Source organism: Geotrypetes seraphini, chromosome 9, assembly GCF_902459505.1.
Source record: "Geotrypetes seraphini chromosome 9, aGeoSer1.1, whole genome shotgun sequence".
Lineage (NCBI taxonomy): Eukaryota > Metazoa > Chordata > Amphibia > Gymnophiona > Dermophiidae > Geotrypetes > Geotrypetes seraphini.
In genome coordinates this window covers 107,969,595-107,983,499 of record NC_047092.1, presented here as the reverse complement: position 1 = coordinate 107,983,499, position 13,905 = coordinate 107,969,595, and the positions used below count along the sequence as shown (strand labels likewise).

The window sequence follows — 13,905 nt, the reverse complement described above, 5'->3', positions numbered from 1 at the left end:
ACTCAGTCTTTTTGACATGTTACTGGAGAGCATAGTTTCAATCTCCTTGATTCAACCTTTTCCTCAGCCATTCGGAGGGCACCTTCAACTTTATGTCCATCGTTGGGAGCTCATCACCTCTGATCTTTGGGTGCTGCAGATCATTCGCGAGGGGTACTCTCTACATTTTACTGTCCTTCTTCCAGATCATCCTCCAAGAGTCTGTTTTCAACCCTCACCAGACCTTTCTTCTTCAGGAAGTTCAATCCCTACTTCTCCTTAATGCTATCGAAGAGGTTCTTTTAGATCATCAAACCTAGAGTTTTACTCCTGCTATTTTCTAGTGCCAAAGAAGATGGAAGATCTGTGACCAATCATAGATCTCAGAGCCCTCAACAAGTTTCTGGTCAGAAAAATTTCAAATGCTTTCTCTAGCCACTCAATATCCCCTCTTGGCTCACAACGATTGGCTATGCTCTCTGGATCTAAAGGAAGCTTACACTCATAAGAACATAAGTTGCCTCCGCAGGGTCAAACCAGAGGTCCATCACGCCCAGCAGTCCGCTCCTGCGGCGGCCCATTAGGTCTATGACCTGTGAGGTGATCCTTGTCTAAAACCCTTTATTCCCCTTTATGCTTCTATCTATATCCTTTCATAATCCTATCTCTACCTCTGTCCGTATCCCTCAATCCCCATATCCTTCAGGAATTTATCCAATCCTTCTTTAAAACCCCGTAGTGTACTCTGTCCTATCACAACCTCCGGAAGCGCATTCCAGGTGCCCACCACCCTCTGAGTGAAAAAGAACTTCCTAGCATTGGTTCTAAACCTGTCCCCTTTCAATTTCTCCGAGTGCCCCCTTGTTCTTGTGGTTCCCAATAGGCTAAAGAATCTGTCCCTCTACCTTCTCTATGCCTGCAGCACTCATATCCCAATTCACCAGGCTTCCAGAAAATATCTCAGATTTCGAGTGACTTCTCATCACTATCAGTGCAGAGTCCTACCATTTGGCCTGGTGTCTTCTCCCAGAGTCTTCACGAAGTGTCTGGTTGTGGTGGCAGCTGCCTTGAGATCTCAGGGTCTTCAGGTTTTTCCCTATCTAGACGACTGGCTCATCAAAGACCCTTCCTGTCATGAGGTTGTTCTAGTGACAAATCGCATCATCTTGTTTCTCCAGAACTTTGGATTCGAGGTCAACTTCCCCAAGTCACAGCTTCTTCCATCTCAAAGGCTTCAATTTATAGGAGCACTTCTAGACACTGTCTTATCAGGCAGCATTATGGGATTTGGAGAATCTGATAGAGTTCTTCGATTTGGAAAATCTTCGAGTTCTTATGTGAAATTTAGAAGAAACCTAAAGACATGTTTCTTAAATATCTGGGTAATTAATTTCTATGCTTACAGACATTAGCCATTTTATATAGTTAGTTTTATTTTTTAAATTACATAATTTCCAATCTACTCAATTGTATACACTATTATAATCTTTTGTTAACCGCATAGAACTTCACGGTCCTGCGGTATATAAGCTGATTGTTATGTTAAGTTACTACTCAAATGCGAGCATTCCTTCCTCAGGATCATCAGAATGCTCTGATTCACTTTTGTCATCAAGTGAACCAGCTCCAATCCCTATTGGCCAGGGAAATGATGGTTCTTCTAGGCTAGGGGTGCCCACACTTTTTGGGCTTGTGAGCTACTTTTAAAATGAACAAGTCAAAATGATCTACCAATAATAAAATTTAAAAAAAACACGAAGCACAGTGTACGCAGAGAAAATGTTAATTATCATTTATATTTGGGGGGGTTTTCAGAGGTCAAGGCATATGACTTTAAAATATGCAATTTCACCTCAGTAACAACTATACAAAAATCAACAAATATACCCCCTCCCCTTTTACTAAACCACGATAGCGGTTTTTAGCACAGAGATCTGCGCTGAATGCCCCGCACTGCTCCTGACGTTCATTGGCTCCCTGCACTAAAAACCGCTATTGCAGTTTAGTAGAAGGGGCTCACAGCAGATATAAATTCGGACACATTTTGATCACTAAATTTAAAATAAAATCATTTTTCCTACCTTTGCTGTCTGGTGATTTCATGAGTCTCTGGTTGCACTTACTTCTTCTGACATTGCATCCAACACCAGGCCAGGCATGTACAAGCGCCGAGCCCATGAAGTAATGCCACTTATTTTACCTCATTGGAATGACTACGAGACGGCATTGTATGTTCCAAAACAGACAATATTTTTTATTGTCAGTATAAAGACTTAAAAAATTACAGCAGCAAAGGCATAGCAGAAAGAAATATGCAATGGAGAGTAGAATTTACACTCATATGCTTAGCAGGGGGGCTAGCAGTTCCCCGCAGCATAAGCAAGTGAATCTCTCTGGCTCTACCTGTGATACACTGTTTTTTTTATACAGAGAAATTCTTCCTGCGTTCCAAAAAAGCACATCCCCGAACTCTGGTCATGTACTTCCCTATTGGTACAAAAATGTATACCTACTGATTCAAGATGGCGTTTGGAGCAGGACGCTGAGAGGAGCACTTCTCTCTTCTAGGGGAAAATTTTCTTTATTTCACTCTTAAAAACGCTATTTCCATGCCTAAACGAAGAGGAAAAACGAGGGGTATCCCTCTACCTACCTCGGGCTTCTCGACGCCGAGGCAGACTGTAATAACAGCTTTTACAGTCCCTCCTTCCATATCGGGCGTCTCCGTTGCTGGGGAGCGGGAACTCCACAGCTTGGGCAGCGAGATGTCTCTCTCGCTGAGCCCACGAGGACCGCACACCCCTCCCAATCCTGGAGAATCTTCGCAGCAGCAGACTTGGCTAGAGGGCTCCCCCGGTGTGTAGGGGGAGGCTTGCTCTCTCTCCGAAGCGAACCCGGAAGTGAAACATACAACAGACACGCTGACCCCGACGTTGGAGAAGCAGCGTTCTGGGGGAGAGGAGCCGTCGGTAGACAGCGGTGGGGAGGTTGCAGGAGCCCAGAATTCCATTCCTGGAGCAGGAGCCGTACCAAAGACGGCTGGTATCTCCCTCCTTGGACCGTTGGTGAAACCACAGGCTGTTACCCTGGACTCTATTTGGTCTGCGATTGAGAATCTTCACCTGGTATGTTCTAACTTTGTTACTATAACTCAGAATTCTACTTCCAGGATAAGCTCCTTAGAATCTATTACCCAGCAACACCAAGTGGACTTAAAAAACTTAGAAAAAGTAACAACAGAGACTAAGAACTTAATTACCAAACAAACAACAGATAAAATGATGATTTTGAGAAAGATTGAAAACTTGGAAAACCAGCAGAAGAATTTGAACTTGAGGATTCTTAATTTTCCGGTTGCCAAGTTTATGTCACCTCAAGAACTGTTTAAGAACTTTATGTTGAATGTTCTAAACGTACCAGAAGCAAGCCTTCCCCCGATACAAAGAACTTATTATTTAAAACAAATGCAGAAAGAAAAAGCTTTAGTAGAGGAAAATACTCAATTAGATGTTTCCACTATTCTGCAGTCTTCAGATATTGAAATTTTGGGAAGAGCAACTTTATTGGTCTCGTTGGTATTTCTTCAAGATAAAGAGATGTTGCTGAAATTATATTTCAATTTAAAGCAGATTACCTATTTGGGGGAAAGGGTATATATATTTCCTGATGTTTCAAGGTGGACGCAATCTAGGAGGAAAGAATTTCTGTTATATAGATCAAAGGTGATTGCTTTGGGGGCAAGTTTTCAGTTGCGATTTCCTTGTAAGTGCTTTGTCTCATATCAGGGGAGTAAATATATTTTCTTTGAACCTGCCCAATTAGGTTTTTTCCTTGAAGGTAAAGGAATCTCTACACAGCCCAAATGATACAGGTTAATTATGCGGTATTACTATTTTGGACAGGATAAGAACTAGCTGCTCTATTTCTTAATATCTTTATTTCTTTGTATATTCCCCCTTTCCCGAGGGGTTTTTATTTTCATCTTGTCTCCGTCTCCCAGGTTGTGGACTGTATTAGTTGATTTATTATGGATGTTTAAATTTCAGTTCTTAGTTTGTATTATGACTAAGAGAGTATTATATTTTCTGTATTTCCTTTAAACATCTTGTATTTTAGGATGTATTAAAATGATAAATAAATAATTAAAAAAAAAATAAAATGTATACCTAACTATTCTTCCCCCAAGTCCACGCCTCTCTCACTTCCCCCCCCCCCCCAGGAGGGGGGCCCGAGCAGAAACAGAGAATTCTTTGTGAACTTTCTTCCTCCAGCTCTTAGATCTTTATCACCTTGCAGATGCTAATTTGTGGTTTTACAATTCTCTGCATCTTCAGGATGGCGTCCTTGTAGATAGTCTTATGCAGAAAGTTGGCAAGGGTGACCTCCATCACCCCAGCTGTGCTGGGTTCCCATAACTTGCTTCAGAGACAGGCCATCCTGAGTAAGAGTTCTGTCTTGGTATCAGGCTCCTATGTCTCTTACTCCCCTGTCATCCTGCAGGGAATGTTGCTTGTTATAAATGTTTTATGGCTTTCCAGGGTGCCTGGCATATGTGAAGTCATACAGCACTGATAACAGCTCAGCAGAACCTTGGAGAAGTATCCTCCCAGCAGGGAATGGAGAAAGGAACTTTGCAGCAAAGGCCAGCTGGGTTAGCATTTCAAAGGATACATGTGTTCACAGACAGCAAGGTACAGGCTGGGCCAGGCTATGGGAAAATATACGTCTGTAGTGTCCAGAATACACAAGTGAGACCAGTATGTCCAGTTTATCCATCTGCATATCCAGGTTATCCATCTCACCCACAAGCCACCCCCACCCCCACCCCCGACATCAGTTTTGACGTCGAAGAAGAAGTTCCGGGCCAGCCAGGCAGCGATTGGCTGACCCAGAACTTCCTCTCAGACATCAGAATTGACATCCAGAGGGGATGGCTGTGGGCCCAGCGCTTGTACGCACCTGGCCTGGTGGCGGGAAAGCAGGAAGAATAGCGCAAAGGCAACGCAAGTCCGTGGAGCCCAGGATGGGCTCTGCGATTGACTCGCGTTGCCTTTGCAATCTACTAGTCAATTGCAATTGACCTTTTGGGCACCCCTGTTCTAGGCCTACATGACTCCTCTGGCGATGCTCTATCTCAGATCCTCTCTCACAGCTTATTTCTGTAACCTCGTCTCTTTGACAGTCGCTGTAGTGGTGGTTGATTTCATCCAATCTCTCCAGAGGTCAGCTTTTTCACATTCCTCATCACAAAGTTTTGACCACAGATGCATCAACTTGCACCTGGGGGGCACATCTGGATGGTCTCCAGACTAAAGGTCATTGGTCAACCACAGAGCGAGAGTTTCATATCAATCTTCTGGAGCACAGAGCAATTTATTATGCTCTTAAAGCTTTTCAACATCTCATAGACAATCAAGTCCTCTTGCTTTTTCATGGACAACCAAGTGGCAATGTACAATATAAACAAGCAAGGAGGCACATGGTCTCTCCTTCTTTGCCAGGAGGCTCATAAGATTTGGCTTTGGGCGACTGCTCGAAACATCTACTTGAGAGCAGTCTACATTCAGGGGGAACAGAATTGCTTAGCAGACAAGCTCTGCAGAATTCTCCAACCTCATGAATGGACGCATTACTCTGCAGCTCTTCATCCCATCTTTGCTCAATGGGGCACTCCTCAAGTAGACTGGTTTGCATCTCCCCACAACAACAAGTTGCCCCTGTTCTGTTTCAGACTTTACTCACCTCAACGCCTGGAGGCAGATGCATGTCTGCATTGGCATTTCTGCATGGCTTCTAGTTTTCGCAGCGCATCCCATGTGGAGCTCTACACAATTCTTTTGGATTTAGTTTTTCCACATATCTTCCACCATGGGACCCCTGAGGAAGACTCTCTTGTCAAAACACGGACCATGTTGGGTCCTACGCACCCAGCGGACTGAGTCCTTAAGGATTACTTTGTTTTTATGTGGAGGAAGGAGGAAGTTTCTGCCATCTTGTCCCTCCTTCCTCCGCCCGACGCCGTTCAAGCAGGAGGACTCAGCTCCTCTCTTAGAGCCCCTGCTTCCTCCAGCCACCGGGGATCACCGACTCTGCTCGACTTTAACGTCTGATTTTCTTCAGTCCTTGAGGGCCACCGAAAGCTTCTCCCCCCACCCCCCGCGACTTCCTAGGCAGAGGAAGGAGGAAGTTTCTGCCATCTTGTCCCTCCTTCTTCCGCCCGACGCCGTTCAAGCAGGAGGGCTCTGCTCCTACTCTCTCAGAGCCCCTGCTTCCTCTAGCCACCGGGGATCGCCGAAAGCCTCCTGCCAGTGCAAGTTTCTTATCTGGCTGCCTCTGCCCAACTTTAACTGAGCGTTGTGAACCAGCTCCGTCCCTCCCCCCAGGGCGCCAAAACCACGCGGATTTCAACTAGAGAAGGGCTCCTGGCCGGTTTTCAACCGTCCTCAGTTCCAGCTCTCCCACAGCTTTCCTCTTTTGCTCCTGCATTGAACCTTACAGTCACTCTCCAGCTGCTAACCAACAACATGTCACCCACCACTACCAAACTCCTATGCACCCTATTACTTCTCTCCCTACTCTTAACAAACTGGAGAACAGCAGGACACCACTTTTCACCAATACCAATAGTGACAACAACATACAGGCAGACACATTCACCCAAGAAACTTCACCAGACAAGAAACCTGATAGAATGCACAACAGCCTCACAAGAAAGCATCCCACCCACATTGGGACGAAAACCACCCCCCAACACAAAGAAGTCTGGTCACAAACTCCCACACACACCCAATAACCTCCTTCACCCACAGCTTAGCCCCAACTACCACAAACATCTTTTCTCAATCCCCTGTGCGTACATGAACATAAGATCAATCAGCCCAAAGGCAGATCTAATAAAAGACTGGATAGTTAAAGAACAGTTAGGCTGCCTTTTCCTATCCGAAACCTGGCTATCCTCCGACTCGGACCCAAGCATTACAGAATTTTGCCCCAAGGGATACAAACTTGAATTAGTCTGCCGAGAAAAAAAGCGAGGGGGCGGTCTGGCCATCCTGGTAATAAACAACTTTACCATCACTGTCCTAGACAAACACTCCACCCCACAATCAGACCTGCTTGCCTGCCAACTTTCCAGTAACTCACTCAAAGACACCCTAACCTGCATCCTCTGCTACATAGCTCCAGTAAAATGGAACACCACAAAACACGATCTTGAAGATTTCATCTTCCGGAATTCATTAACCTCAACACACAACCTGCTCCTCGGAGACATAAATCTCCACCTAGAAGACAACTCCTCCAAACAAGCTGCAGGCATAATCTCATACCTCAATGCACTCTCCTATCAAATTCTGTATCCTCAACCCACACATGAAAAAGGCCACCAACTTGATATTGCAGCTTATATGTCCCAACACCCCCACGCACCAAACATTCATATCTCCAATGGGGCCTGGCACCCCTCCCTCTGGTCAGACCACTTCAAATTCACCTTCAACATCAACTGGACACAAAGCACAAACAAACACGAAACCCACAAAACCTCCTTCAAAACCCGACCAAAAATCGACCCCTCTACATTCTGGACCACAGTAGACCCCTCAATCGCCTCCATAGACCACAATGTATTCATTCATCAGTGGCGCTCCCTGAGCGAAACAACCTTGAACGGACTAGCCCCAGAAAAGACAAAACACAAACTCTGCAGATCTTCAGACAAATGGTTCGACACAGAACTTCTTCAACTAAAAAGACACTGCAGACAACTCGAAAGAGCATGGCAAAAAAAGAGCCAAGAACCAACCAAAGTAGCTTGGAGAAACCTAATAAAACAATACAAGATCAAACTTAAGGAAAAACGAAGAGCTTATTACTCCAAACTAATAGGCACAGAATCCTTAGACACAAAGAAACTCTTCCAACTTGTGAAAAACCTCACCGACACTCAACCATTCCTAACCACTCAAGGAATCCACCCTCCAACGGCCACCCAACTAGCGGACCATTTCAAGAACAAGATCGCCACTATTAGAGCCTCCTTCAACAACTCACCGACCCTCCTAGACGAGATCATAATAAACCCTACAACAGATGAAGCCACTGCAGCTGACAGGCACTGGTCCAACTTTACAAAGGTGCAATGGTCGGACATGAACCGACTCTACAGAAAATACAGTCGAGTGTCATGCGACCTGAACAATTGCCCCTCATATTTACTTACAAATGCATCCCCCAAATTTAGAGCTTGCCTCTTGCAATGGATCTAAACAACTCTCACGGAAGGCCAATTCCCACAAGACCTAGGGGAAATCATAATCACCCCAATACTGAAAGATCCCAAAGGACCAATAGACACCCCCTCCAACTACCGACCCATCGCCTCAATTCCATTATATGTTAAACTAATAGAAGGTCTGGTTGCCAAATACCTCACCAACTACCTTGAAGACCACAACCTACTCCACCCAACTCAATCGGGGTTCAGATCTAGCCACAGCACCGAGACACTGCTAGTTTCCCTTCTAGATATAGCCCGACAGCACCTTAGCAAAGGAAGAAGGATACTGATAATTCAACTCGACCTTTCTGCCGCATTTGACCTGGTCGACCACACTATACTTCTTCAGATATTAGAAGCAATAGGGATCTCAGGCGAAGTATACAACTGGTTTCAAGGATTCCTTAAAACAAGAACATACAGAGTAAAAACAAAGGATCTTATATCGGAGCCTTGGACCAATCCCTGCGGAGTACCCCAAGGTTCCCCACTCACCCATGCTCTTCAATCTTTTCATTTCCTCCCTCGGTACCCTGTTAGACAAACTCAAAGTAACTTCATTCAGCTATGCAGACGATATCACCATACTCCTCCCCTTTGACACACAAGACCCCACCACATCAGACATCCTGGAAAAAACTCTAGAAGCAGTGGAAAAATGGATGACAGAACACAAACTGAAGCTCAACCCAGATAAAACTAAATTTCTACTGCTTGAAAAGGACAAAACCCCTTCTATAACTGAACTAGAAATAAAAACCACCAAATATCCCATACAACCCACTCTCAAACTCCTTGGAGTAACAGTAGACAGAGGTTGCACTCTTCAGGTGTAAATCAACAAAATCACACAAAAAGCATTCTTCACCATGCGCAACCTTCGCAAAATTAGAAAATTCTTCGAAAAAGAACAATTCAGACTCATAGTCCAATACCTAGTCCTAAGTCTAATGGATTATTGCAATATCCTCTACCTTTCTTGTCCCACCTACCTAATAAAACAACTACAGACCGTGCAGAACACTGCCCTCAGAATGATCTATTCCCTTGGAAAATTTGACCACATCACCAACGCCTTCCTAGACTCACACTGGCTTCCAATACAAGCCCGCATCCAATTCAAACTATACTGCATGTTATTCAAAACATTAAACGGAACGGCACCCACCCACCTAAACAACCGTCTAAACAGGAACCTCTCAACCAGACAGAGGAGAACCCAATCCCCTTTCTCCTACCCCCCTTTTAAAGGAACTAAACGCAAAAAGATGTATGACAACTTACTAGCAACACATGCAGCTAAATTGGATCCCACCATCACCAACCTACTGACAGCTTCAACTGACTTCAAGACTTTCCGCAAAGAAATCAAGACCCTACTATTCAAGAAATTCACCCAAATGTCCTAACCCCTTCCTTTTCCCCTCTCACCCCCTCGTAGAATCCTCACATCAAAATTGTTTTAGACCTTACGCCTTTAATTGTATTCCTCCTACTGGAAAAGTCCAGCTATCTTTTTGTTGTACTAGGTCCAATTTCTTTAATTGTATTTCTCTTCCTGGAAATGTCCAGTTATCTTTTTGATGTAATCCGCTTAGAACTGCAAGGTACAGGCGGAATATAAGCCATTAATGTAATGTAATGATTGTTACGTTGATTTTTGGAACTTTTAAACCTTCAATAAAGTCCATTTCAGGAACGTCACCCCACAGTGATTTTTTGTTTTTCTGCTAGATTGGACAAGCAAGTTTCTCTAAGCGTTTCCACCTACGCCTCTCATTCTAAAAACTCTTGTCAAAGTCAAGCAGCAGGCTGCTACCATGATTCTCATAGCTTCTCGGTGGCCCAGACAGCCTTGGTTCTCCCTTCTACTTCAGCTCAGTGCCAGGGAGCCAATGCCTCCGTCTTGTACTTCAGTTTGACTTAAGCAGTGCCTTTGACCTTGTTGACCATGACATTCTGATCAGATGCCTCGATTCTATTGGTATTTCGGAACAGGTACTAACCTGGTTCACAGGCTTCCTAAAAAACCGCACCTACTAGGTCCACAGTGATGGAACCTTTTCCCATTCTTGAAGTAACCCCTGCGGAGTTCCACAGGGCTCCTTTCTCTCTCCTTCTCTGTTCAACATCTACATGGCATCACTGGGACATAAGTTATCTGACTTAAAATTGAAATCATACATATATGCAGATGACATTACAATTATCATCCCCATAACCTCACTGACACAAGAGACTGAACAACTCACCTCATCTGTTCTCACTATGGTAGAACAATGGATTACACAATTCAAACTAAAATACTTTTCCTCGCAAGCCCCAAACCACAAACTAACGAATACCTCTCTGAAATTAAACGAGCTAACTTACCCAATCATTCCACCATTAAAATCCTTCGAGTCATCCTGGACCGATGCCTGACCTTTGAAGACCATACCAATGCTCAGGTTAAAAAATGCTTTTGCACCCTCTGGAAACTCCATACCATCAAACACTACTTTGACTTCCTCTCCTTCTGATTGCTGGTTCAGTCTCGGAAGAAAACCCCAATGTTGCTGACCTTCCTCACATCACTAGGCTTCACCAAGCCCCCTCCTACCATAACACACAATAAAGGACACCAGCTTGACATGGTCACCTTCCTTTCTAACTCCTCCACTACTCCCAACATAAGTCTCACAAAACAAAATTGATCTAACACCCCTTGGTCCGACCACCTCCTATGTCATTTCGAACTATCCTGGTTCAAAAAACAACCAGACAGGAAGCCCATGCCTAACCAAACAAAGACGATGACCTGGACAAGAGAAAAAATCAATCCTGTAGATTTCTGGTCACGGGAGAAGTCGGAGATCTTTCCTCTCAATGACCATATTTCCTTCTCAGATCTAGCTCATTTCTCTTTTCCATGGTCACAAGGAGCTGTGAAATATTTGGGAATCCTAATTCATAAAGATCCAGATCATGCTCAGGATCTTAACATATCCAAAATCAAAAATTTAATTTTAAATACTACAACGCGTTGGTCTCCGCTTTATCTGTCCTGGTGGGGTAGAATAGCCTCCATTAAAATGACTCTGGCTCCACAAATTAATTACATTCTTTCTATGCTTCCCCTATTATGCCGGAAAAAATTCTTTCATTGGCTTAATATGAAAATTTCTGAATTTATTTGGAACAAGAAAAAACCTCGTATTGCTCTCGCCAAGCTGAAGGCCTCTAAGATTAATGGCGGCCTAAATCTACCAGATTTTTACTACTATTATATTGCATCATTAGCCAAATATGGAGCTCAATGGATAGTTGATTCGAACCCTCAAGACCAACCAGCATGGTTTGAAATGGAACGCTTTTTATGTACACCACTGCACGTCTCGTGCTTTCTTACAGTGTCAATACCTAGACACTTGAGAAGGTATTCTTTATTATGTGCAACGCAGCATGCTTTACGCCTATTAGATGCAGCGGCTGAAATTCACGCTGATGAAGGCCCACTCATGTCCCTTTGGAATAACTCTAAAATTCAGATCAGTGGAAGATCCCTCTCATGGAAGAGGTGGCAGCGGGCGGGTGTGTGGTTTGTTCATCAATTGGTCTCCTCTAATTCTTTTGTCCCCTTTGATATTTTCCGTTCCGCATACTCACTCCCATCCTCTGTACGATCACAATGGCTTATGCTTACTGGAATATTAGCTAATATACATACACGCCCTGACTTTATGACCTCTATTCATACTGTTCGTCATTGGTCCACTCTGGCTTTACTGAAGGGTAAGGCAATATCTCTTTTTTATGGTATACTAAGAGATCACTTCTTCACCTTTTCATCTCAATCTATGAACCATTGGGACTCTATTTTGAAAACCACGCTTTCTGAAATAGATTGGGAGCTCTTCTGGTCTTCCACAAATCGTCCTCTTTTATCATCCAGAGTTTCGCAATCAATGTACTTTGTTATGTGGAATGCAGTATGGACTCCATATCGTAAATGGAAAGCGAATCTACAACAAGACTCTACCTGTTGGAACTGTCTGAAAGCACCCGGAACTCTCGATCACATGCTTTTCCACTGCAATATGGTTCATTCCTTTTGGCTTCGTATTTGGGATACCATAAAATCTATCACTAAATGTTCAGAAGTGATCTCCATGGACATTATAATTCTTCGTTCTCAACATCCATGTTTTGCACAATCAAATTGCCCGCCTAAACTCATAGACACCATGTTTGTGATAGCTCTAATGCATATTCTGAAAAACTGGAAATCATCCTCATTACTAGACTACACCTTCTGGTGGAACTCTTTAAGTATGTACCACAAATTTGAAACTTATGCTTATGAGAAGAAATTGTTTTCTCGATCCTCTACAAACTTGACACGAAACAAATCACCTTGGGCATTCTTAGATTCATATGTTCGTTCTGCTTTATAGACACTTCTGCCTCTCTCTCTCTATCTCTCTCTATTTCTCTTTCTCTCTCTCTTCCTTTATCTTTCTCTCTCTTTCTCTTATCCCTCCTGCTTCTCTGTCTTTTTCTGTTCCTTTTCTAAGCAGTTCCAGATACTCGATCCTTTTCATTAATCTAGTTCTATTCAAACGATTGTAGATACGAATATTTGATACATGATTTTTATTATGATTCTATGTGTTTGAACTGCTTTCTGTTTATAATTCTTATAATATTCAATAAAATTATTGAACTAAAAAAAAAAAGAAATAAATAAATGTTATGACATGCACTAGTCTAAAAAAAAAAAAAATAAATAAAAGATTTCTGGTCACACTACACCCTCATCTCTAACTCCGACCCCAACCCCAACTTTCACCTTGACTGGAAAAACTTTAGCGACCAAGTCCTTAATGCCATCGCCCCCCTAAGACTTCGCAAGAAAACCCCTCGTCCCTCAAACAAATGGTTTGATGCGGATCTCTTAACCATAAAACGCGAAGTAAGGAAACTAGAAAGAACATGGCGTAAAACAGGGACCGACAATGATAGACTTAACTGGCGACAAAAAGTTAACGAATACAAAAAATTGATTGTTGAAAAACGCAGTAAATATTACTCCCAACTCATCAACACCCCTTCTCTAAAGAGTAAAGCACTTTTTAGACTAGTCAACTCCCTTCTAGACACCGATTCACACAAACGCTCTAGCTCAGAACTCCCGCCCCCCGCAACAATCCTAGTTGACTACTTTGCCAACAAAATCCAAACCTTAAAATCGTCTCTTACAACTCCCAACACTGAGATAATACTCAACCTTCCAGCAGTAGACACAACAGGTTCAAGGGCCGATATGACCTGGAGCTCCTTCGAAAGCCCAGACTGGAACCTTTTTCTCAAACTCTTCTCAAAATACGCCAACTCCAACTGCCTGTTAGACAACTGCCCACCCACCATCATTAAATCCGCCCCCCCCCCCCCAATTGGGTCTCACTATGCCTGTCCACTGGTCTCTTCCCGACTGAACTCGGCCACATTCTCGTATCCCCCCTCCTCAAAAACAACAAAGAACCCATCTCCTCCGCCGCCAACTATAGACCCACCGCCAACATACCACTCTTCCAAAAACTCATGGAAGGCCTCATTAACCATTACCTCATGAACTACCTAGAAAAGTTCAACATCCTTCACGATTC

General features: G+C 43.6%; 1 protein-coding gene across 1 annotated transcript in view; it reads left to right on the top strand.

The window, feature by feature from the left end:
• The window catches only part of UBXN7 (UBX domain protein 7), a 622,514-nt gene that overhangs the window by 551,388 nt on the left and 57,221 nt on the right, over nucleotides 1-13,905 (top strand). The window lies entirely within an intron of this gene.